Source organism: Hemitrygon akajei, chromosome 3 (assembly GCF_048418815.1).
Source record: "Hemitrygon akajei chromosome 3, sHemAka1.3, whole genome shotgun sequence".
NCBI classification, from domain to species: Eukaryota; Metazoa; Chordata; class Chondrichthyes; order Myliobatiformes; family Dasyatidae; genus Hemitrygon; species Hemitrygon akajei.
The window spans coordinates 14,021,340-14,044,925 of NC_133126.1; the positions used below are offsets into that span (position 1 = coordinate 14,021,340).

At 44.6% G+C, this 23,586-nt stretch overlaps 1 protein-coding gene across 4 annotated transcripts in view; it reads right to left on the reverse strand.

Moving 5' to 3' along the window:
• bcl11ba (BCL11 transcription factor B a) overlaps positions 1–23,586 on the reverse strand; it is a 189,778-nt gene that overhangs the window by 155,642 nt on the left and 10,550 nt on the right. The gene's annotated exons all lie outside the window — the stretch shown is intronic.

Below are 23,586 nucleotides of genomic sequence, written 5' to 3' on the forward strand. Positions count from 1 at the left end.
AAATATTGATAGAAAGGTGGAGAAGTTGTAGAAACAGATGAACTACACACAACACACGCAGGAAGATACTTCTTGTGTGCCAAGTGTTAGTGTATCGCAAACGCATTTGTAAAGGACTAGGTTTACAATTCCATAGCATAGAGTGCAGAGGAAATCTTCACTTTACTTTTAGATAGAAGCCTTTTGAAGGCTCATGCATAAAGAAACACTTTGTTAAACATCCTCCTCATTCGCACTACTCCTTCATCTCCCTGTTCTATCCGCACAAAATCAAACACAGCGTTTTTACTCTTTAGTTTCTATGAATTATGAATACAGCTGTCTTATCCCGAAGTATATTTACAGATTTTCAAAAGTAGATAGTATCTTGTTAGATTGTAATAAATGGGGCCCAGGAGAATACTCTCAAGTCAGTCAAGGCAACCTCCAAACAATAGCTCCTTCCTCATTCAGATGCATGTCTTCAAAAAAATGTCGCAATTAAGGATGCTGCAAAGTACTTTTAGCAGCCGCTTTCCTACTACAATTGAACTAATCACGACAAATCATCTTGCACTGCAGAAAGCCGGCTTGTCAGTTTATTTAACCCTCTCCAGTCTCCAGCTGCATATGGACACAAGTCACAAAGAAGGTACCCTCCAACTTAATCGGATATTCCAATTAATTCCTTTGTGTTTTGCTTTATTAAGGAATATTAATTTTAATAATTAATACAGACAGTAATCCTCTTTCATTTAAATTCCAAATGTTTTCTATAAATGTTTTCAATTATAGGAAAATTAACTTTGCAGGTTTGATTCCTGCAATTTTCTGACCACAATCTAAGTACATAATTTTAGATTTTATTTCCGATGACCAACTCTTTTTTTGTAACTGTTGATATTTTCTAGCTACCCTTACCAAGAACAGTTCAAAAAATGGAAAGAATGTTTCTTCAGCACCTGTTCAAAATATTTCTGTGCACAGTTCAACACTTCTCAAATTCACAGCACTGTCCACGATATAGGATATACCCAAATTCGCTGCTATCCTAAAGACAGCAGACTCTGAATCATTTTCAGCATCCTATTATCCTTTCGAGCTGCAGTTCATGGATCCTGAACAGCGTACCACTAACAGGGACACGAAACATACCTGATTCTGGCGGGAATGAAACGAAATGAATTGGAAGGTGGGGTTCACAAGAAACAGAGTGACAGAGCTATCATGAAACTCTCCTGCAAATTTCAAGATTTGTTAACACATTCTACCCAGTCTTGCCCTAGGCACTTAAACAAGGGTATACCCATGCTGCCCTGGATGGTAAGGCAATATCATCCCCATTGTATTCTTCCCGCAACGTGTATTAAAATGAATCTTTTCACCCTGTCCTTGACACTGCAATTCCTTTCTATTCAATCTACCCTGAATATTAAGACATTGTCCACATTTAGTACATTAACTCAATGTTTTAAATATTCAGTGGTACCCAAAAGATTAACATGTTCTATTTAACACTAACCTTGCATGTTATGAAGAATTTAACTTGGTGAATTCAGTGCCATTTATTACAGTCAGCCAGTATTTTGCTCAAAATGTTTTTCAAAGATCTCCTGTGTATTACAGGCAGTAATTTACTGTTCATGACCTGTACACTAAGGCAGTATTTTACCCTCCCTATTTCTTCCTGTATTGCATATCAAGGTGGGGTTTAAGCTGTTTTATTCAGGAGTATGCTGAGCATGATTTTCGCCCAAAACATGTAGGTATGGTACCTGCATGAGATGCATTTCACTGCTGCACAGGGCAAAGTCTGTTTTTTTTTAACCAACACACAACTTGAATATGCGATTTTAAAAAGGGGATAGTTTTGGTGGATTTGCATACCATCTCTCTGGATGTTCATATTTCTGAGGACCTAACCTGATCTCAACATACCTGTGCAGCAAGACAGTGGTTATATTTCATTAGGAGTGTGAGAAGGTTTGGTGTGTTACCTAAAACGCTCGCAAATTTCTCCCGATGTACCATGGAGAGCATCCTGACTGGCTGCATCGCTGTCTGGTATGGGAGGGGGGTTTAGTGGGGGCTACTGCACAGGATCAAAGCAAGCTGCAGAGAGTTGCAAAATTAGTCAGCTCCATCATGGGTACTAGTCTCCGTAGTATCCAGGACATCTTCAAGGAGTGCTGCTTCAGAAAGGCGGTGTCCATCATTAACGAAACCACGCCCCCAATCACCCAGGACATGCCTTATTCTCATTGCTACCGTGAGGGAGGAGGTACAGAAACCTGAAGAACACAGTCAAAGATTCGGGAACAGCTTCTTCCCCTCAGCCATCCACCTTCTGAATGGTCAATGAACCCATGAACACTAGCCACCTCACTACTTTTTAATTTGTATTTTTGGACTTCTTATTTAACTACTTAAAGAATATATACACTCACTGAATTTTAGTTTTCCCCCTTTGTTATGTACTGCTGCCGCAAAGTTAACAAATTTCACGACAAATGCCGGTGATATTAAACCCGATTCTAACCATGTACTGCCAATACTAATCAGTTCTGACTACAGCACGACTAAAGGCAGAGACACAAAGGAAGGAAGAATGAGCAGCACAACATTTGCAGAGAAGGTGCAGGAGCAACATCACACTCATACTAGGGTAAAGGTGGTCTGTAAATACCCAGCAGAACAGACTGCCTCCACCCAGAATCACACAGAGTGCTATTGTCTGACATTCAGTATTTCATACACTTGCACAAAGAGCCGTTTGCTCTCAGGGACCGGAGAGAAAAACCAGGTGTTTTTACTGAGTAACTACAGAGCCGCCAAACAGCAGCAAAAAGAAAACACCGGCAGCAATTCCTGGGCTGCTCCAGACGGGGGAGGAAATTTCACCTTCTTTTAAAATCAAGAGCAGAACAGTACAAAGGTCAGACCCAAACACAACAGATCAACTTTGCAACCCCTGATGCCAGCCAACGGCACTCCCTTCATTTCCCTGGGCAGCCAGGCCACCACAGCGCCAGAGAAACACACACAAAATGGTGGAGAAACTCAGCAGGTCGGGCAACATCCACAGAAGGGAACAAAGAGTTGACGTTTTGGGCTGAGACCCTTCCTCAGGACAGAACCAGACCTTTATTTGACGTGTAGATGCTGGAAATCCAAAGCAACACATATAAAAATATTGGAGGAACTCAGCATCTATGGAAAAGAGTAAACGGTGAAGGTCCGACCCGAAACGTCGGCCATGTACTCTCTTCCAAAGATGCTGCCTGGCCTGCTGAGTTCCTCCAGCATTTTGTGTGTGGCAAGGTAGGACTGCACCTTTCACACTGCGCTCTCTTAAAGTTCAATGAAGGGGAGAGTACTGGCTGGAGAGGGAAATTGGAGAAAGAGGGGAGGGGGGAAAGAGAGCAAGTGGGAATGTGTGGAAGGTAAAGGGTTACTACACCGTCCATGTATGGAGCAACTGTATACAGTACTTTTGAAAAGGGAATGTAATAATGTAAGATATAACAACGACATTACACTCTGCATCCTGGTTTTTTTAATCCAGGCAGTGAGTGTGTCTTGCACAATTGGTCCAATATCAATGGGTCAGTCTAATGCAGAGAAATCCATCCTTGATAAACTAATGAAGAACTTCAGTCAGAGTATCAATTCGCCCTGTGTATTGGACTTCTTGATAAGCAAGCAAGCTATTGAGATCCAAACTTAAATACAAATTTTGTTTTTCTACAATACCAATCATTACATTTCAAGTCATGGATTGACAGAGAGGAATGTGTGTGTGTGTGTGTGTGTGTGTGTGTGTGTGTGTGTGTGTGTGTGTGTGTGTGTGTGTGTGTGTGTGTGTGTGTGTGTGTGTGTGTGTGTGTGTGTGTGTGTGTGTGTGTGTGTGTGTGTGTGTGTGTCCCCGCCCCACTTGTGACACACATTCCACTCACTTCATTCTGTTTCAAAACTCTCGGATTTGACTGCACATTTCAATTTCCTTGAGGTTTGCTATGGGTTTGAACTAATAATACACTACCGATAAATCACCTAAATCACATGATGATCAGATCACCCTCTCATAATCAACATCCCTCCATTGCCCCCATTACCTCCCCAAGTCTCTCACCCACCCAGTATACGTACACCCCTCTAGACAGAGCCTCTCTTTTCCCGGGCTCACTTTCCAGTAACCCCTGAGTCACTTTTTCCCACATTAATCCCTGGCTACATACACTTAAAGTACTGGAACCATCATCTACTGGGTCTGCTTCAATTTTCTATTCCTGCAGAACTGTGTGTCTGATAGCACTCTTCAGGCACTTGACATGTGCAAAGGCAATTTGTATTATTAAAATAGTCAGCACATCTTGCACAGAACTGAAAATGAGTCTTTTCTCTGCTACTGTGAAGGCATTATTGCTCTATTTGTAACCAATTGGGTGGCAGGGTGGAGATACATCTCGACCAAAGGAGGTGTAAGGCACTCCGTCCCTCCACTGGCCTGCAGGTCACCCTGGACAAAGTCCATCACCTGCTTAGCCCACCCCCCCCCCCAACCCCGATCAGCATTATGTGAAGTCATGGGAGAAGGTGGTGACTGGTGCAAATCACACAAGTCCTTATGTGACCACTGACACCAGGCAGACAATCTCTGAAGAGTACTGATAATGGGTGGGGTCACCCGACTTAGAAAGATGCTGTCCAGAAAAAGTCAATGGCAAACCACTTCTGTAAAAGAATTTGCCAAGAATAATCATGGTCATAAGACCATGATTGCCTATGCCATACGACATGGCACGTAATGATGATGTCATATGACACAGCGCATCATTATGATGATGATGATGGTGGTGGTGTTTTTAGGAATTTGAATTATTTATGTCAGAAGCTTAACCATCCTTTTCCATGACCATGGATGTCAGCACCCTTATTGTGGCTTTCTGCTGTGCTCTCCTGGTGTAACCCAACCTCGATTCCTCATCTTGTCTGCAAACCATTTTCAAACTCATCTTCAGCTGCAAACCAACTACTGCCACCTTTTCTCTCATTTCCAGAGGAGAAAGACCCTCTCTAAGGGGTTGCAAAGTTTCCTCTGCACCTTCTAGGCTTGTGATAGATGCCCAAATTATCGTGAAACACCCAGGGCACGAGCGTAGAAAGAAAATGGAAACAAAAATCAGTGAACGGGGTAAAGACGAAGAGACTAGAAACAAGGGCAAGGAGGAACTTACTGAAAAGGAATAGGAAAGAAAAAGACACTGAGAATAATTGGAAAATACATTATAGAGAGGACAGTGACGGATAGAAAGCAGAACCTCTTACAGAAAGATAGTGAACAATTAATGCTGACAATTGAACAAGAGGTAGCTAATTTAAATAAAAATAGTATGAAAGCAGAGGAGTACACAGCCAACCAATTCCCTCAGCAGTGACTAACTTCAATTATTCCTGAGATCAGGCAATTCCTGTTCAATTTACCACCCCTCCACTGATTACACTGTTAAAAGTTCACACAGCAGTCTGCGTCACCAAATCAGGTACAGCAGCAATTGATGCAGGTACGTAAAACTATCCCAACAGCAGTGTACTAATGCAAGAACACAGCAGGAACCCGATGTTGTAACTGCGACCAACATCCAACAGCTTCTGATCTTTAAAAAGAAGAGACATCCCAGCACCCAAAAATAAAACACGTTTGGCATTTGTCCAGGCAGGGAAAGGGACTTTCCAGTCCAACAATATAACAGAATACCTGGCTGCTGTCATAATGGTGTTGGTGGGAGCTTGCCACATGCAAACTAGCTAACTTACACTGTTCCCATGACTTATGGACTCACTTTCAAAGTCTCTTCATCTCATGTTCTCGATATTTATTACTTATTTATTATTTTTTCTTTATGCATTTTCAGAGACAGAATCAGGTTTGTTATCACCAGCATATGTCGTGAAATTTGTTAACTTAGCAGCAGCAGTACAGTGCCATACATGATAAATATAGGAAAAAAACTGAATTACAGTAGGTATATATATGTATATTAAATAGTTAAATTAACATCAGTGCAAAACAGAAATAATACAATAAAAAAGCAAGGCAGTGTTCATGGGTTCAATGTCCATTTAGAAATTTGCACATTGTTCGTCTGCCCTGTTATGTGAGGTCGTTCATTGATGCTATTGTGTTCTTGGTACTTACTGTGAATGCCTACAAGAAAATGAATCTCAGGGTTGTACCTGTTGGCATATATGTACAGTACTTTGATAATAAAGCTTTGAACTTTTAAATTTACCTTGAACTTTCAACAACAACCAATCTGACAAAAGTACTTTGGTTGCATCAGCTGTTTGGACATCCCAAGGCCACGGTGAGATTGTAACTGCATTATGTCCTATAAGTAATTTGAATCACTCCCATTAATAGCAGCACCTTAGATATACTTCAGCACAGGAGTGGAGAGAACTCACCAACGCTGTTCAAAGTTACGTACAATACAATAAGTTACATATAATTTATGTTAATTTATGTTAACTAATATTTGTCATGTTTGTAATGTACTGCACTGCTGCTGCAAAAAAAGCTAATTTTCATGACATTTACACCCTACGTATGTATGCCTATGACAATAAATCTAAACCTGAAATGAGCAATTGATATTACTTTCCACACAGGAACAGACTTGAATTGATGTAGCACCTTTCATGGTGCATACAGAATATCCCAAATCTCCTTTCAGATAATGAAGTATTTTCAGTTTAATCATGGTTGTAATGCAAGATAATCTTTCCAAAACAGATTCCTGGAAAAAGGGAAAACCTGCTTTCAGAAAAGAGATACCAATTGCATAAAAAATAATTTATCTTTTAAAATAAACACAACGTGCAGCAGAAAGTTTAAGCATGTTCACAGATCTTGACCTGTATTTATATTGGACCTTCAGGAAAAGATACTGGATAATTGAGAGGGGAGGGGATTAGAACAGGCCTAGTATGAAAAAGCAGACCTGTGGCTTCACAATCTACCTCACTATGATCTTGCAGCTTATTGTTTACCTGCGTTGCCTGTCCTCTGTAGCTGTTACACTTCATTCTGCATTCTGTTATTGGTATTCTTTGTACTACCTCAGTGCACTGTGTAATGACTGGATCTGTATGAACTGTATGCGACAAGTTTTACACTGTATCTCAATACATGTGACAATAATAAGCCAATTCCAAACCCAACCTCACTTTCAATCACCAATTAATTCACAGAAGCAGGAACCCCAACGTTTCATTTAAAGACACTTCCTGTGCAAAGATTTTAATGACATACTTTTGATTTTAGCCTTTCGTTGCAAAGCAGTAACAGCATGTTGTGTGGTGCATCACAGCTCGGCTGTTTAGGGAGGAATTTGAACCTCAGCCATACTGACACATATATGGACTTACTTGGCCAAGATGGATGGTCGAGAACAGCAATAAATTATTGGCCCTTTGGCCCATCTCATGCATACCAGACAAATGCCTACTTGAGCTAATCTCATTTGCCTGTGTTTGCCCCATATCACTCTAAACCTTTCCTATCCATGTACCTGTCCAAATGCTTTTTAACTGTTGTGAATGTACCACTTCCCGTTGCAACCTATTCCGTACACTCACCATCCTTAGTGAACTTGCCCCTCAGCTCCCCTTTTCCCCTTCTCACCTTTATTTTGAAACTCCCCTACCCTGGGAAAATGACTATAACCTTTCACCTTATCCATGCCTCTCACAATTTTATGGACATATTTATATTTTTATATTTATTTAATTATTGAGATATAGTGTAGAATAGGCCCTTCTGGACCATCAATCTGCACCACCCACCAACCCCCTGATTTAATCCTGGCCTAATCACGGGATAATTTACAATGACCAATTAACCTACCAACTGGTATGTCTTTGGACTGTGGGAGGAAACTGGAGCACCCAGAGGAAACCCACACAGCCACAGGGGCGTAAGTACCGACTCCTCACAGGCAGCAGCAGGAACTGAAGCCGGGTCATCTGCACCGTAAAGCGTGTGCTAACCACCATGCTACCATGCCGTTATAAGGTCACCCCTCTCCATTCTACTTTACTCCAAGGAAAACAACCCCAGTCTCTCCAGTCTTTTATAACTTTTGCCCCCCCCCCCCAGTCCCTTGTTGAGCTTTCCTGATTCCTTCTAGCAGCAAAATACCGTCAACAATAAGGAGTAAAATGAACTTCAGGAAGTGTGGCTCCTTATCTTCTCTGAGGGTAGACAACACAAGTCCGAGCTCTGCAAATGTGGGCTTTAAAATATCATGTAGTTATTGAGGGACAGAAGGAAGCTATTTAATCTGTCGAAGATATATTAACTGCTGGCTACAAAAATCTTGCCAACTCCATTTTAGTAAAGCCCAACAAATTATTTCCAATCCACTCTCAGAGGCTCTGGTTGATTCGATTCCTACCATCCCTACGGTTATTGAGCTCCTGATTATAATTGCTACCCAAGTTAAAAAGGTATTTCCTAAGTTCAAAGTAGGTTTATCGTCAAAGTACACATATGGACCCCCACGTTACCCTGGTACTTGTATCCCAGGATTTTCAATCGGTGACCAACGGTCCTTGAAGCTCTCATTAGCAGAAACAGCTCCCCACCTTTACTCTATCCAAACCAGTCATAATCTTGTACACTTTTATCAAACCCTTTCTGGATGATTTCTGCACCAAGCAGGTTTGTCTTGTCCTGACTTGTCTCCCACGTTCAGAGGCCCATTTTCAAACTGAGACTCACTCCAGCCTCTAGGCGGCCACTTCAAGCATCTCTCTCTCTCCCCCCGCCCCCCCCCCCACCCCCCGCTGTTCCAACCAATTTTTTTCAAGTTTACCTTAAATAGATTGAATTGATATGCCCACAGAGTAACATGTACAGTTGTATTGGATCGTAACACCCACTTTGTGGAGTTTAACCTCCTATATAATTGCCTCGCACTCTTGAAGGTGAAGTGGAACTGAAGACGACTGAATTTTCTTTCCAGCCAGTGCTGGATGTGGTGCAGCTTAATGGACTAATTGTTCAAAGAAGCTGCAATTTACTAACAGACAGCAATAGCACTGATAATGGAGCCCTATTGGACAGAAGCAGAGGTAATAATGATTTTTTTTTTATTTAGTTAAGTGAATGCTGTTAGCAAGGCCAACATTTATAGTCCAACCCTCATTGAGAAGATGGTGTTGTGCTGTATTCTGCAATCAGCACAGTCCTTCTGGGATAGGCTCTCTGACAGTAAGGTACTAAGATTTAGACCAGGGGTTCCCAACTATTTTTATGCTATGGACCAATACCATTAAGCAAGGGTCCATGGATGTCAGGTTGGGAACCGCTGATTGAGACTCATTAACAAAGTGGGTGTAGCAGGTTACTTCCCAGTCAGGAAAGCATACAAGTTTGGAGGGAACCTGCAAGTGGTGGTGTTCCCCTGCTGCCATTGTCTTTCCTAGTGGCAGAAACCTAGGAAAGCACTCTTAAAACAGGCTACCGTGCAAGCTGATTTGTTGAGAAGGTGTGTGGTGCGTTGGCCTTCATTAACCAACCCATGGACCATAGTTTAAGTGACAGAATAATACATTGCAGGAGGGTGGCCATTCGGCCCATCGTGCTCCTGCTAATCCTAGTGCCCCAAAGCCAGTTTCAACTTCCCCCATTCACAAGAAAACATGAGCAACAGGTCAGCCTATCAAGCCTTCCCCAACCATTCAATATGCTCATGGCTTATCAACACTGGCCTTAACTATTCTGTGCTAGCTTCTCATAACCCTCAATATCTCAGTCATTCAAACAGCGTACCTTGGTACATGTAAAAATAATGAACAATTTTACCAATTGTATCAAATACCTTAAAATGAACTCTTGACTTCACAATCTACCATTGCACCTTCTCTGTAGCTCTTGCATATTATTCTGCATTGTTCTGGTTTTACCTTGTTCTACCTTAATGCACTGTGTAACAATTTGGTCTGTATGGACAGCAGGCAAGACAAGCTTTTCACTGTATCTTGGAATATAAGACCATAAGGTATAGGAGCAGAATTAGGCCATTTGGTCAACTTCTCCACTTCATCATGGCTGATCCATTTCCCTCTCAGCCCCAAACTTCTGCCTTCTCCCCATATCCTTTCATGCCCCAAATTGATCAACCTTTCTCTTAAATATACCCAATGACAGTCTCCACAGCTGTCTGTGACAATGAATTCCACTGATTTACTGCTCTCTGGTTAAAGAAACCCCTCCTCATCTCTGTTCTAAATGGATGTCCCTCTATTCTGAAGCTGTGCCCTCTGGTCCTAAAACCTCCCACCACAGGAAACATCCTTTCCATATCCACTCTTCCAAGGCCTTTCAACATTCAATAGATTTCAATGAGATTACCCCCCCCCCCCCACCCCACAGATTCTTCTGAACTCCAGTGACTACAGGCCCAGAGCCATCAATCATACGATAACCCTTTCATTCCCGGAATCATTCCCGTGAACCTCCTCTGAACCCTCTCCAATGTCAGCACATCCTTTCTTAGATAAGGGGCCCAAAATTGCTCATAATACTCCAAGTGAGGCCTTATGAAACTCAACATTACATCCTTGCTTTTGTATTCCAGCCCTCCTGAACTGAATGCTAACATTGCATTTGCCTTCCTCACCCTCATCCATACTCATCCTGCAAATTAATCTTTAGGGAATCCTGTACGAGGACGTCCAAGCACTGCTGCATCTTGAATTTTTATCAATAATAAACTAACACTAATTCTATTTTATCTATCAATCAAGCACTTTGCTAGATCTGGCCCTTGTTGCAGATTACCACAATCTGCAAAGTGCAATGTCAGTTTTAAGTGACCGGGCCCTTACCTTGTATCCACCTCACCTCAATTGAGCTGACAGAAAACACCATAGCTTCTACCCTGATATGCTCCCCTCAGGGTCTTCCATGTCCCAATAATGTCTCTGCTCATTCACCTAAACACCACCCCATCCGCTACTCCAAGCACTTATTTGATCCCCTTTCAACTAAAATTAGACTTGAAACAAAAGATGCACACTAGAAGCCACTGCAGAGTTTACAGCCAACTTTGGTGGTATCAATTTCCTTCCAAAAGGAAAAAAATGAATTCCAAATTGCTCTCTGCACAGGTTTTGTGAGATCTGATTTCTTGCCGCCTGTTCCCAAAGTTATTAAACTTCTCAGCGTCTCGAGGAGAAAGCAGAGGCTGCCTGCTATTGTGTGGAACAGGTCTGACTGACTTGCCAGTCTGCCACAATGACTGCTTTACTTTGGTATTTGTTACTCTAGCCTCCAAAGCAGAGAATGTTCTTCGTCCTCCTCACTGCAGAAGGCAACTGTCTGCACGACAAAGGAAACGCTGCACGGATAAACCCGAGGACCAGGGATCACGAAAAGAAAATGGCACGTTGAACAAGCAGAGGCATTGCTTGGTAACAAACAGACAAAAGGAGCGACTCTGTCCTTGGACTTGGCATGCCTCCTCCCCACCCTCCCCCTTCCCCCTCACTCCCCGGCCCAAATCAATGTGTGGACTGGCTCCTCACTTTAGCGAAGGTGAACTGGCTCCCAGCCAAGTTTAGCTAACTTTGCACTTCCTGCACAGGAAGCTTCTCGATCAGTGTACAGATCTTTACAAGCTCATAAAACCCACCCCAAGACACCTCTTAAAAGAAAAAGAGGAAAGCGAAAATCAAAAATACAGTGATCAGTCTCATTTTAACCTGACATCAGCAACGCTGTGTTTAACTGGGTCTTCCCAGAGAGTCACTGTGCTGCTATTAACCCATCGAGGTTCACTGCCGAGAAGTGCGGGTTTGTTTTCAGGTACGGAGGCTGCACACATTTAATTGGCCTATAATCTTTTGCTTTCCGGAGGCTATTAGAATGCAGTGTTCAGCTGAACTGCACTTCGGGCCCAGCTTTATGAACTGTGGACAATATGTGTGAGACCCGTTCAAAGCAGCACAGTAACCACTGTACGATGGTGCCCGTGCTGGGAGAGAAGAAAGACTCCAGTACCTGCCCACCGCAACTGTTCAGCAAACAGCTCTTATGTGGTAGCAAGCAGAGGCCGGGCGCTGCAGTGCTCTGATGGCTCAGTAAATGCATTCTGTCGAGCCACAGCAAAAGGCAAGGTTCCCTTATTTCCTGACTCAGGCTGGACGATCAGGGGATGAGAGTGCAGACAACCACAACTCCATCTGCATCTGATGTGCCCACACCATTCCATTGGATGGTGACCAGCAGTGGCAAATCTGCCTCTGCATTCCTCCAGAGACTCTGCAGATGGCTGGGAATCTAGAGCCACACAGACTAAATGCTGGAAGGACTCAACAGGTCAGGCAGCGCCTATGGAGGGGAGTAAACGGTTGACGTTTTGGGCCGAGACCCTTCATCGGGACCGGGATGGGACAAACTCCCTCCAGAGGAGCTGCCTGACTTGCTGAGTTCTTCCAGAATTTTCTGTGTGCACTGTCTGTATTCTTCCTTCCCTAACAAAGGGCTGTGAATACCTGGAATGAGCTGCCAGAGGAAGTGGTGGGAAGAGGGGGTAATAATAGTAAAATTTAAGAGGCATTTGAATAGGTACGTATATGTAGAAGGAGGACTTGGAGAGAGTTAGGGAGAATGCGGAAAACTGAGACTTACAGGACCACAGGGGCCTGTTCCCATGCACTCGGTGACTCTCTGACCCTCAGATGGAAAATCTCAGCATTCCCACCACTGGCGAGTTACATTTGAGGGTCGAGAGACCAGCCCTGCTTGGCTCCACCTCGCAAATTGCAATGAACGCATCCTAACAGTCGGCTCAGTGGCAGAGCCACCACCTCCCGGTTCCAGTGGCTCAGCTTCAACCCTGACCTCTGTGTGGAGTCCGCAAGGCTTCGCGTGGGCTTCCTCCATGGGCTCTAGATTCCTAAAGACCTGCAGCTTGGAAGGTTAATCCAGCATTATAAATTGCCCGTGGTTAAAGAAGTACAATTTGGGGAGAACTGATAGGAAAATGGAGGGAATTAAATAGCATAAATGTGAATTATAGAAACTGCATCTCCATCGGGTACAGCAGCAGCCAAGCATCAGACTGGAAGTCCCTAAAAACGACTGTGAGAATGGTCGAGAGGATCATAGGGATCTCCCTACCGTCTACTGGGGACATTTATCAGGAGCACTGTGTCTGCAAGGCCCTGAGCATTATCAAGGATCCCACCCATCCATCCAGCATCCTCTTTGACTTTCTACCATCAGGCAGGAACGGCCAGGATGGAAAACAGTTTCTTCCCTTAGGCCATTAGGGTTCTGAACTCTGTGCTGCATTGCATTCAAAGTGTCACCGGTTAATTTGTTTGTACCCTACTATATCTAATTTATGCATAATTCATTTGTAGATTTAATTCTTACTTTCCTAAGTTATTGTGTGTTATGTGTACTGCTGTGCTTTACACCCTGGTCCGGAAAAACGTTGTCTCGTTTGACTTGACTCGAACATAGTACATCAAACATTACAGTTCTTCAGCCCCTGGTGTTGTGCCAGCCTTTTAACCTATGCTTAATTTACATCTTCCTTTCCACATAGCCCTCTGTTTTCCTATCGTCCATGTGCTTGATGGCTAGTCTGGGTTTAGTGGGCTGAATGGCATCTTTCCAAGCAGACGGCTCTATAATCCAATCCCAATGACCACAGCTCAGTTGCTAATACCCTCCCCTCATGTCAGAAGGCTCTGGGCTCAAGTCTACTCGAAATCGCGCTTGAGAAAGTCCACCACAGTTGTTGAAAGTGCATCTTGGACAAGATATTAAAGTTGAACGTAGAAGACAGCATTTCAAAGATGATCATTGGTGTTTTTCCCCTATCTGTGCTTTGACCAAGTCCACAAGAGACAGATTATCACTGTACTGAGAGCTTGTCTTGTGTGTGAACTGACTGCTATCTTTCCCAAAATTTGTGACAGTGACTGAATTTACTGCTTATAAAGTGACAAAGGTCACTCTGTTGTGAGAAGCCTCATGTGTCCATTATCACCGGCAGGACTCCCTCACCATTACCATTCCAACCAAAGAGGGGCGGTACTGTAGCGTGGCAGTTGCACAACGCTTTATAGTACCAGTGATCCCGGTAAGCCCCGAGACCGTGTGGGATTCCTCTGGGTGCTCCGGTTTCCCCCCACGGTCCAAAGACGTACTGGTCGGTAGGTAAGTTAGTCATTAATTGTCCCGTGATTAGGCCAGGGTCTCTGGGCAGAGCAGCTCGAAGGGGCAGAAGGGTCTATTCGGCACTGTATTTCAATAAATAAATTTGCCATGTAAAAAAAAAATTAACCTAAAATTATCGAATAAAGTGATGCCTAACCAGGGTGTGTCCAAGCACTGTACTCAACTCTAAATAGTTTTCACACCAATGAAAGTTATCAACCCAGTTTGGCAACCAGTCAGACCCAGTTATGAATAGCAATTTATTAGAAATTTCATCGTGTGGAAATAGTTCGAATGTTTATAGTTGAAGGTATGTTTGTGGTGTTCCATGTTGTGAGGATATCACAAACCGGGTTATGAACACCCCTATATACAGAACAAGCTTCCATAAGATTACTAAATTCCAAAGTCCCATCTACCTACATATGCTTGTTCGTAAAGGCAGAACTAGTTTCCTGTCTTCCTTGATGTTTGGTAATTGTTTTCTTTTCTTATTCGTCATGCTTTTTGTTGATACCATTCACTACAACACTGTGGTTACCATATTGGGGAAGTTTTGTGTAATTGTGATTTATGGACAAGATTGACAAGATTGCCTGTAAAAGCAAATACTTGGGACGGCGTACCATATCTCAAGCTTGCAATGAATCTCATCGGCTAGTCACATCCTGAGCCCTGTTAAGCTAGTCCAGTGACACTACCTGGCTTCATCTTTGGACAAGGAGCACACTTTCACGAGAAGTCCCACAACCACAATGGACTTTCCCTGCAACACATATCCCAATCAGAGTCCAAGAGAGACAAGACCAACAGACCAGGGGATTGGCTGGAGTCAGGGCTTTATGCTTTGACTCTTGGTAGGGTCACCCATGCTGAACAGGTCAAAGGGTAGAGGACAGACTAAGAGTGGTCCACCGGTCCTCCAGGTTTGGGGGTTCAGCTCAGGTCTAACAACCCTGACTGGTAAAACAACATTGTTACTGAAACAGCAATGAAGAACACTTCTACATCTGAGTGCGACGGTATTCCTGAGTCTCCACCCGGGACTTGCATGACTGACAGCAGAGAAAACTGAGAGGAAGCTACTGACACGATGAAGGAAGCCCTGAACACCACCGGAGATGGAGGAAACTTCAGTGCTGCCCTAAATGCCAGCAGCGTAACAGGCAGTAAAATACTGGGAGATTTGATCCCTCAATTTATAAACACTGTTCCAACAGTTTTTAAGATGACACGAATAGCCAATTAGGAGCAGTTGGTTTGCCTGCTAGCACTATGGCTACAGGTGGTCGAGGGGTAGATGTGGACAGAGTAGGTGATCTTCCAAGCAGGTAATCAATCAGTCTTCATTTAGGAATGCCCAAATCCATTAAAGGAACGTCACTGAACGCTACAGCTTGCGAATGACTGGCAGATTTCTCAGAGTTCCGAATGTAATAGGCTTTAACACAAAGGAAAAATGTTGACGTTCCGTAAGTCTTCCTCAACACTGGCAGCCTTTCGAAAGTTGTAAATTTAACAAGTTACAAATCACTTCAGAGGTTAATGCCAATGAGTGAACTGACAGCATTAATTAGACCAGCCTGAAAGACCAGCAGACTAAGAAATAGTTGCACCAGTCACAAACAGGAAGGAAATATTAGTGGAGAGTGAGAGAGTGAGTAAAAAGGAGGGAAGAAAGAAAATAGTTTCAGTGGCCACTTTATTAGGTACACCTGCTTGTTGATGAAAATATCTAATCAGCCAATCATGTGGCAGCCACTCAACACACAAAAGCATGCAGACGTGGTCAAGAGCTTCGGTTGTTGTTCAGACCAAACATCACAATGGGGGATGAAATGCGACTGTGGAATGATTGTTGGTGCCAGACGGGGTGGTTTGAGTATTTCAAAAACTCCTGATCTTCTGGGATTTTCACACACGTCTCTGGAGTTTACAAAGAAGGGTGCAAAAAAAAAAACACCAAAAAAATTCCAGTGTGCAGCAGTTCTGTGGGTGAAAATGCCTTGTTAATGAAAGAGGTCAGAGAATGTCCAGACTGGTTCAAGCTGACAGGAAGGTGAGGGTAACTCAAATAACCACACTTTGCAACAGTGGTGTGCAGAAGAGCATCCCTGAATGCACAACACGTTGGATCTTGAAGTGGACGGGCTACAGCTGCAGAAAATTGTGAACATATGCTCAGTGGCCATTTTATTAGGTACAGGCAGGCGGTACCTAATAAAATGGCCATTGAGTGTATACTATTTGTGGTTGGTTCCTGGCTCAGATACTTGAGAAGGTATCTTGGGCTTTCCAGCCGGCCGTTCTCTGATGTAGATCGAAGCTTTTCGGTTTAAAACTTTCCCCTGCAGTCCATTTTAAAAGCAGGCCCTAATTCAGATTTTTACAGTGGAAACTCCTGTCGACAACATGAAAGCTAAACAGAACGAAGGCAGAACAGTGATTGTCCAACATCAAACTGCTGGAACCATACACCGAGAAATAGCTGTGTTCTTTGCTTTTGCTGCAGTGCGCTCTATAAAATGATCTGGGACAGCATGTCCGTTCAGCCTTTTATATATATCGCCCCTTTAGTAGAATACTCCTTTGCTTTCTCACAGCCCCGGAAAATAGGATCAAAGAACAATGAACAGGCCCTTCGCCCCGCAATCTTTCAACCTACTCTAAGATCAATCTAACCCTTCTCTCCTTCATACCCTTCCAGTTTTCTATCATCCATGTGTCGATCTAAGAGTTTCATAAATGCCCTAATTCAGGGGTTCCCAGCCTTTTTTATGACATGGACCTCTACCGTTAACGGAGGGGTCCGTGGACTCCAGTTGGGAATACCTGCCCTCTACCTCTGCCTCTGCTGCCACTCTAGGCAGGGTGCTCCATGCACTCACCACCCTCTGTGTAAAAAAACTTACCTCTCACATCCCCTGCTATACTTCCCTCTAATCACCTTAAAAATAGAAGCAACACATACAAAACGCTGGAGGAACTCAGCAGGTCAGGCAGCGTCTATGGAAATGAATAAACAGTCGACTTTTGAGGCCGAGGCCTTTCTTCAGGACTGGAGAGGAAGGGGGAAGTCGCATTAAAATTAAGGTCCTTTGATGGGCCGTGAATTAGTATGGATGTGACAGGCAAAGAGGTCATATTTGTGTGTGGTGTGATTCTATGGCTCTGCTGATCCATTCCCCTTTTAAAAGGGATGATTTACTCTCCTGACTGTCACCAGGACTGCTGCATTTCAACATGATTCATCACCACCTCCTCAGCAGCAATTAGGGATGGACGGTAACTGCTGGCCTTGTCAGTGATGCCCACACCCTGCGAGAGAACAACTCACTTTGCCCTCACCGCGCTTTGAAGCTCTGCCTTCCAGACCTTAACCATTCACTGCGTAAAAACGTTCTCCGCTGAAGCCGGGAAGCACAGTGGGGGGGGGGGGGGAACTGGTGTTGGCATCCGTTCCTCTTTGCCAGTTCCTTGGGGCTCAGCAGGGTTTGCTTCCAAGTGACAAAGAGGTCAAACCTGGGATCGGCAGACTCAAATGTGTGAGTAGTTTGGTAAATCATCACCACCATCATAATGCGCCATGTAAAACACCATTAATAATGCACCCCCTGTGGTGCCCTTACACCGACCGGGATGAGAGCTGGGAGGCCCTGCACTTCTGCTGCGGGCACGGGGATCATCACCAACCAAGTGCCATGAACTTGTCTGGACTGGTGAGAAAACTAAATCAAAACACAAGCGGAAACTCTCTGACCCAGCACCCTGAGACCCAGCTACTGCCTGACCACAGGAAATCTGGAGAACAGAAATTGCCCCCAATCATCTTCCTCTGAACAGGGACACGATTTTTCTTAAATATACAGACTTCTGGGGTCATGTATGGGCTCTGGGAATGGCCAGTACCCCAAAGTTTCACAAAGTTGGAAACAGTGTTGGCTGAGACTACAGAAGCTGTACGGGGAGTAGGTTAATGTATACAGATCTTATCTTAAATGAGTTTATTAGCGTAGATCTGTACTACAAGCTAGACCATGGAACGACACAGAATATCAAACTAGGGAGTTTCAACCCGTACTATCCGGTTAACACTGTTTCGGCTACCACACCAAACCTATGCCACGACAAGTCAACATCTAGATGAATAACAACACAGGCTTTCTCATCCGTCCGGATTTAAAGAAGCTTCCAGATCTCCCCTTAGTCTCCTGAACATGGAAGAAACTCTCTCCGTAGGACAGGACAATACAACGGGTTGAAGGAGAGCAGTGAATGAAATGGCCATCTGATCTCTGACCCAACAAGAGAAACTTTGCCTGGGTATTCTCTAAATCAGATTCCACCCAAACTTGACTGCAGTACAGTAGGCCCCTGAAGCGCGAATGGACATCAGGAGCTCCACAGGTTGTAACTGTGAAGATGCTGGTCAAACAATGGACCAAACACTCCTCCTGCCATACCAATTAGACAGTAGTGTTGAAGAGAGACACACGCTCTTCAACAAGCATTATTGAGGAGGGATATGGTGGAAGTATGTCTCTTCGGTAAGTAAACCACAGACTAGACACCGCTGCTGAATTGGCCCCACACAGGAATCAGTAGAGCTGAGTTCTGAAGTGCAGACTGGAAATACAATGAGACAGTGAAACACGAAAGCAAGTGCTCCAGGTGACCTGCTCCCAAGCAATATCTTGCGTCAACGTCTCCGCATCCACCTGCCTTATCAAGGTCCCTGCCACCCTCTGAGGAAGAGAGTTCCACAGCCCCTACAATCCTCCATGGGACAACTACGCCCCATCTGTCTGATATAAACAGAATCTGGCTTTCAGTTCGAGGCTCCGAGTTCTAGCTTCTCTGACAGGAAGAAACACACCCTCCACGACAGTCGTGTCACGAACCGGCAGCATTTAACATCTTGTAACCAAGCCTGCTCTGGCAAGAGAACCACGAGCTTGTCGTAGAGTTCGGAGGCTTGCATGCCTCAATAACCCAGAGAGCTGTGTTGGCTGGAGTCAGGGCTCTGTGCTTTGGTTCTTAGGGTCACCCATGCCAAACAGGTCAAAGGGTAGAGGCCAGACTAAGAGTGGTCCACCGGTCCTCCAGGTTCGGGGATCCATCTCAGCACTAACAACCCTGACTGGTGAAAAAAAGCAATTGTTACAGAAACAGCAATGAAGAGTCGTTCTAACAGAGAGAGATGGAGGACATTCATTGCGGCCCTAAACACCAGCAGCGTAACAGGCAGTGATTAATCAAGCCTACTAACTCTTTATCCAGCAGATAAAAGTCTAGCTTGTCTGACCTTTCCTCCTGAGACAACCCAGCTATTGCAGGGGTGTAATACATTAACATCCTTTGCTAAGCAAGGAGACCAAGACTGCGAAGAGTAGTCTAGATGTAGAGCCTCACCGAAGACCACTATTGTATTCAATTTTCTTCATTAAAAACTATAGCATTCTGTCGCTCGACACTTAAAGACTTAATTTAAAAATGAGGGGATAAACTAGATCCGTTTAAAGCCAGTCCACTGCCGGTGACAGATCTGCTCCCATTCAGGGATTGTAATTGTGCCCCATACACCCCACTGAACTGGGATGGGGGCAACCACTTTAACTAGCACCCCACTGAACTGGGATGGGGGCAACCACTTTAACTAGCACCCCGCTGAACTGGGATGGGGGCAACCACTTTAACTAGCACCCCACTGAACTGGGATGGGGGCAACCACTTTAACTAGCACCCCACTGAACTGGGATGGGGGCAACCACTTTAACTAGCACCCCACTGAACTGAGATGGGGGCAACCACTTTAACTAGCACCCCACTGAACTGGGATGGGGGCAACCACTTTAACTAGCACCCCACTGAACTGGGATGGGGGCAACCACTTTAACTAGCACCCCGCTGAACTGGGATGGGGGCAACCACTTTAACTAGCACCCCACTGAACTGGGATGGGGGCAACCACTTTAACTAGCACCCCACTGAACTGGGATGGGGGCAACCACTTTAACTAGCACCCCACTGAACTGGGATGGGGGCAACCACTTTAACTAGCACCCCACTGAACTGGGATGGGGGCAACCACTTTAACTAGCACCCCGAGGAGTTTGGCCATCTCAGTACAGTCCCTGGATTCTGAGGGGGAAACTTTTCCTGGGTGCCATTTTTTAACCAGTTTGGGAGCCCCGTCCAATGTTTTCGTAAGTCTCATTAATCCACGTCCAGTTATCTGTGCTGCAGCAGCCTCAGTCTTACAGACGAGAGTGTGTGCCAACATTCCTGGTGCTGTGTGCTGGCAGACTGCAAGCACAAAAGGCTAATTAGACTTGGCCAGCCAGAAACACTGACCTGCACACAGATCCCCGCACCAACTGGTGACCACCAGCTTCCAGTTGCATACGGGACAGAGGTTGGGGGGGGGGGGGTGGAGGAAGAAGGCGAATACAGAAACCCAATTTAAAAACAGACTCGTCTTACCAAGACAAAACTCCGGACAAGGCTGGTAGCCGTTCAGTTCAGGAATCAACTTGCTCAAAGAGCTGGAAACTTTGGAAGTTGACACACACACACACACACACACACACACACACACACACACACACACACACACACACACACACACACACACACACACACACACACACACACACACACACACACACACACACACACACACACACACACACACACACACACCTCATAGCAACCCCAGAGAAAAGCAAGTTCTTTACGTCAATAGCTGTGCTTTATTTTCAAACCACAATGTTAGGTTTATCAGGAATAGAATCAGGGCAATTCATCACACAGAAAATATCCATATTTTATTTTATTTAGAGATAGAGAACAGATCCTTCCAGCCAAACAAGATGCACTGCCCAGCAACCCACCTTCTTAACCCTCGCCTTATTACAGGACAAGTAACAATAATCAAATAACCTGCTAACTGGTACGTCTTTGGACTGTGGGAGGAAATCCACGTAGACACGGGGAGAACATACAAACTCCTTACAGACGATGCTGGAATTGAGCTCTAAACTCTGGAATGCGCTGAGTTATAAAGACATTTTGCCTACTAACCCACCCCTCCACAACCCCAACCACCACAGCTTTATCACCTCCAGTCAGAGTCACCTTATGTACAGACACAGACATCATTTTATAGACACACCATCAATCTACGTATATGAGCCATCTTATAAATTTATATTTATAGTGTTTTCCCCTATTATTGTGTTCTTTATCTTACTGTATTTTTTAATGCTGCATTGGATCCGGAGGAACAATTATTTCATTCTCCTTTACTGGAAATGACATTAAACAATCTTGAATCTTGTATCCTCCCTCATTCCAGAGGCTGGAGTTTAATACAACAAAATGGAGGCTCTCTTGTGTGATCAGTGAACATCAGAACTGCCCACTGCTGTAAAGGGCAAACTTTGGTGGCATAGCACCACTCCCTCCCCAGGGTTTCTCCTATTATTTATTTGCTGTCAGGCAGGCTGGCACTTTTCCCCCAGATTCTCTTCAGGGACCATTACGCTAACTAGTTGGCGATGGGTCTGGAGTCACCAAGGGGTCAGACCAGAATGTCGGTGGGGTGCTCGTGGCTCTCCCTTCACACCTGGGGGAAACAAAGCAGTGTGGGCCTGCTCTCAGGGGACCCAGGAACCTGATGAGCGATGGGCCAGAGAAGGGAAATGGGGGAGATCGGGAAAACAATACCCAAACAACATGCTCTTTCTGAGTAAGTCTAAAACAATTCGCGCCTACAAGAGCCTATGGCAGCTTCCCGAGAGGTGGAAATCCCAACCCCCCCCCATTCAAGCACGGCAGACCGGCTTCAACCAGCACCCTCGGTCTGAAAGCTCAACGGCCCACTTCTTCAGCACCGAGGCTCAGCCACACAGTATCCTATAAAATTATTTATGATTTCTCCCATATATGAAATTCTACAGCACAGAAACAGACCCTTTGGCTCATCTGCTCCACGCCGACCAACATTCCTGGCTAAGCCTGCTTTTGGCCTATAATCACTCTAAATCAGGGGTTCCCAACCTGGGGTCCACAGACCCCTCGGTTCATGGTAGGGCTCCATGGCATAAAAAAGGTGGGGAACCCCTGCTCTAAACCTATACCTGTCCAAATTGAAGTCTCAATAATATACTGTACCTGTCTCAACTATTTCCTCTGGCAATTCATTCCATACACCGGCCACCCTGTGCTGCTGCTGTTGGGAAGGGGGTCCCAGAGCCTTAGGTCCCACACCATCAAGTTCAGGAACAGTTATTAACATCAGGCTCCTGAACCAGGAGGGATAACTCCACTCGCCCCAACACAGAACTGATTCCATAACTTATGGACTCAATTTCACAGACTCTATAGCTCATGTTCTCGGTTTCATCCATTTATTTATTTATTATTATATTTGCAGAGTTTGTCTTTTGCACATTGGTTGTTTGTCAGTCTTTGTGTGTCGTTTTTCATTAAATCTATTATTATATTTCTTTGTTCTACTGTGAGTGCCTGCAAGGAAACGAATCTCTGGGTTGTATGTGGTGCCATACATGTACTTCGATAATAAATTTACTTTGAACCCTCTGGGTGAAAAGGTTCGCCCTCAGGTTCCTATTAAATCTCTCCCCTTGCTGCTTAAATCTATGCCCTCTGGTTCGTGATTCCCCAGCCATGGGGAAAATACTGGGAGCAATCACCTACCACACCTCTTGTGACTTTACACACATCCTTAAAATTACACCCATTCCCTACACTCCAATGAGAACAGCCCCAACCCCATCAACCTCTCTCTGTAGCTCAGTTCCTGCGTCCCAGCAATATCCATCTAAATCTCCTCCGCACTCTTCCCAGCTAAATGTCACCTTTCCTAAAACAGGGTGACTGAAACAGAACAAAATACGTTGAACTCTCATCCTCACGCAGTTATTCCAAACAGTCCTGTGAATATACCAGAAGCAACACAGATATAAACAAAACACAAGTGATTCTGCAGATGCTGGAAATCTAGAACACACACACAAGATCAGGCAGCGCCTATGGAGGGGAATAAAGAGTCCTTCAGGGTGAGGCGGCACTTCACCTGGGGGTGTTGGGGTCATCTACGTCATCCAATGTTCCCAACCTGGCCTCCTCTACGTTGGTGAGGCCCGGCACAGGCTAGGAGGCCGCTTTCTCCAGAACTCTCGCTCTGTTCTCCACCAGAAACTCTCCCTGCCACTACTCATTTCAATTCGGCTTCCCGTTCCCATTCTCACCATAGTCTCTACAGCCACAATGGCGTGAAACTCATTTACGGCAGCAACACCCTGTAGTCTGTCTGGGGACCGATGGCATGAATAAAATTA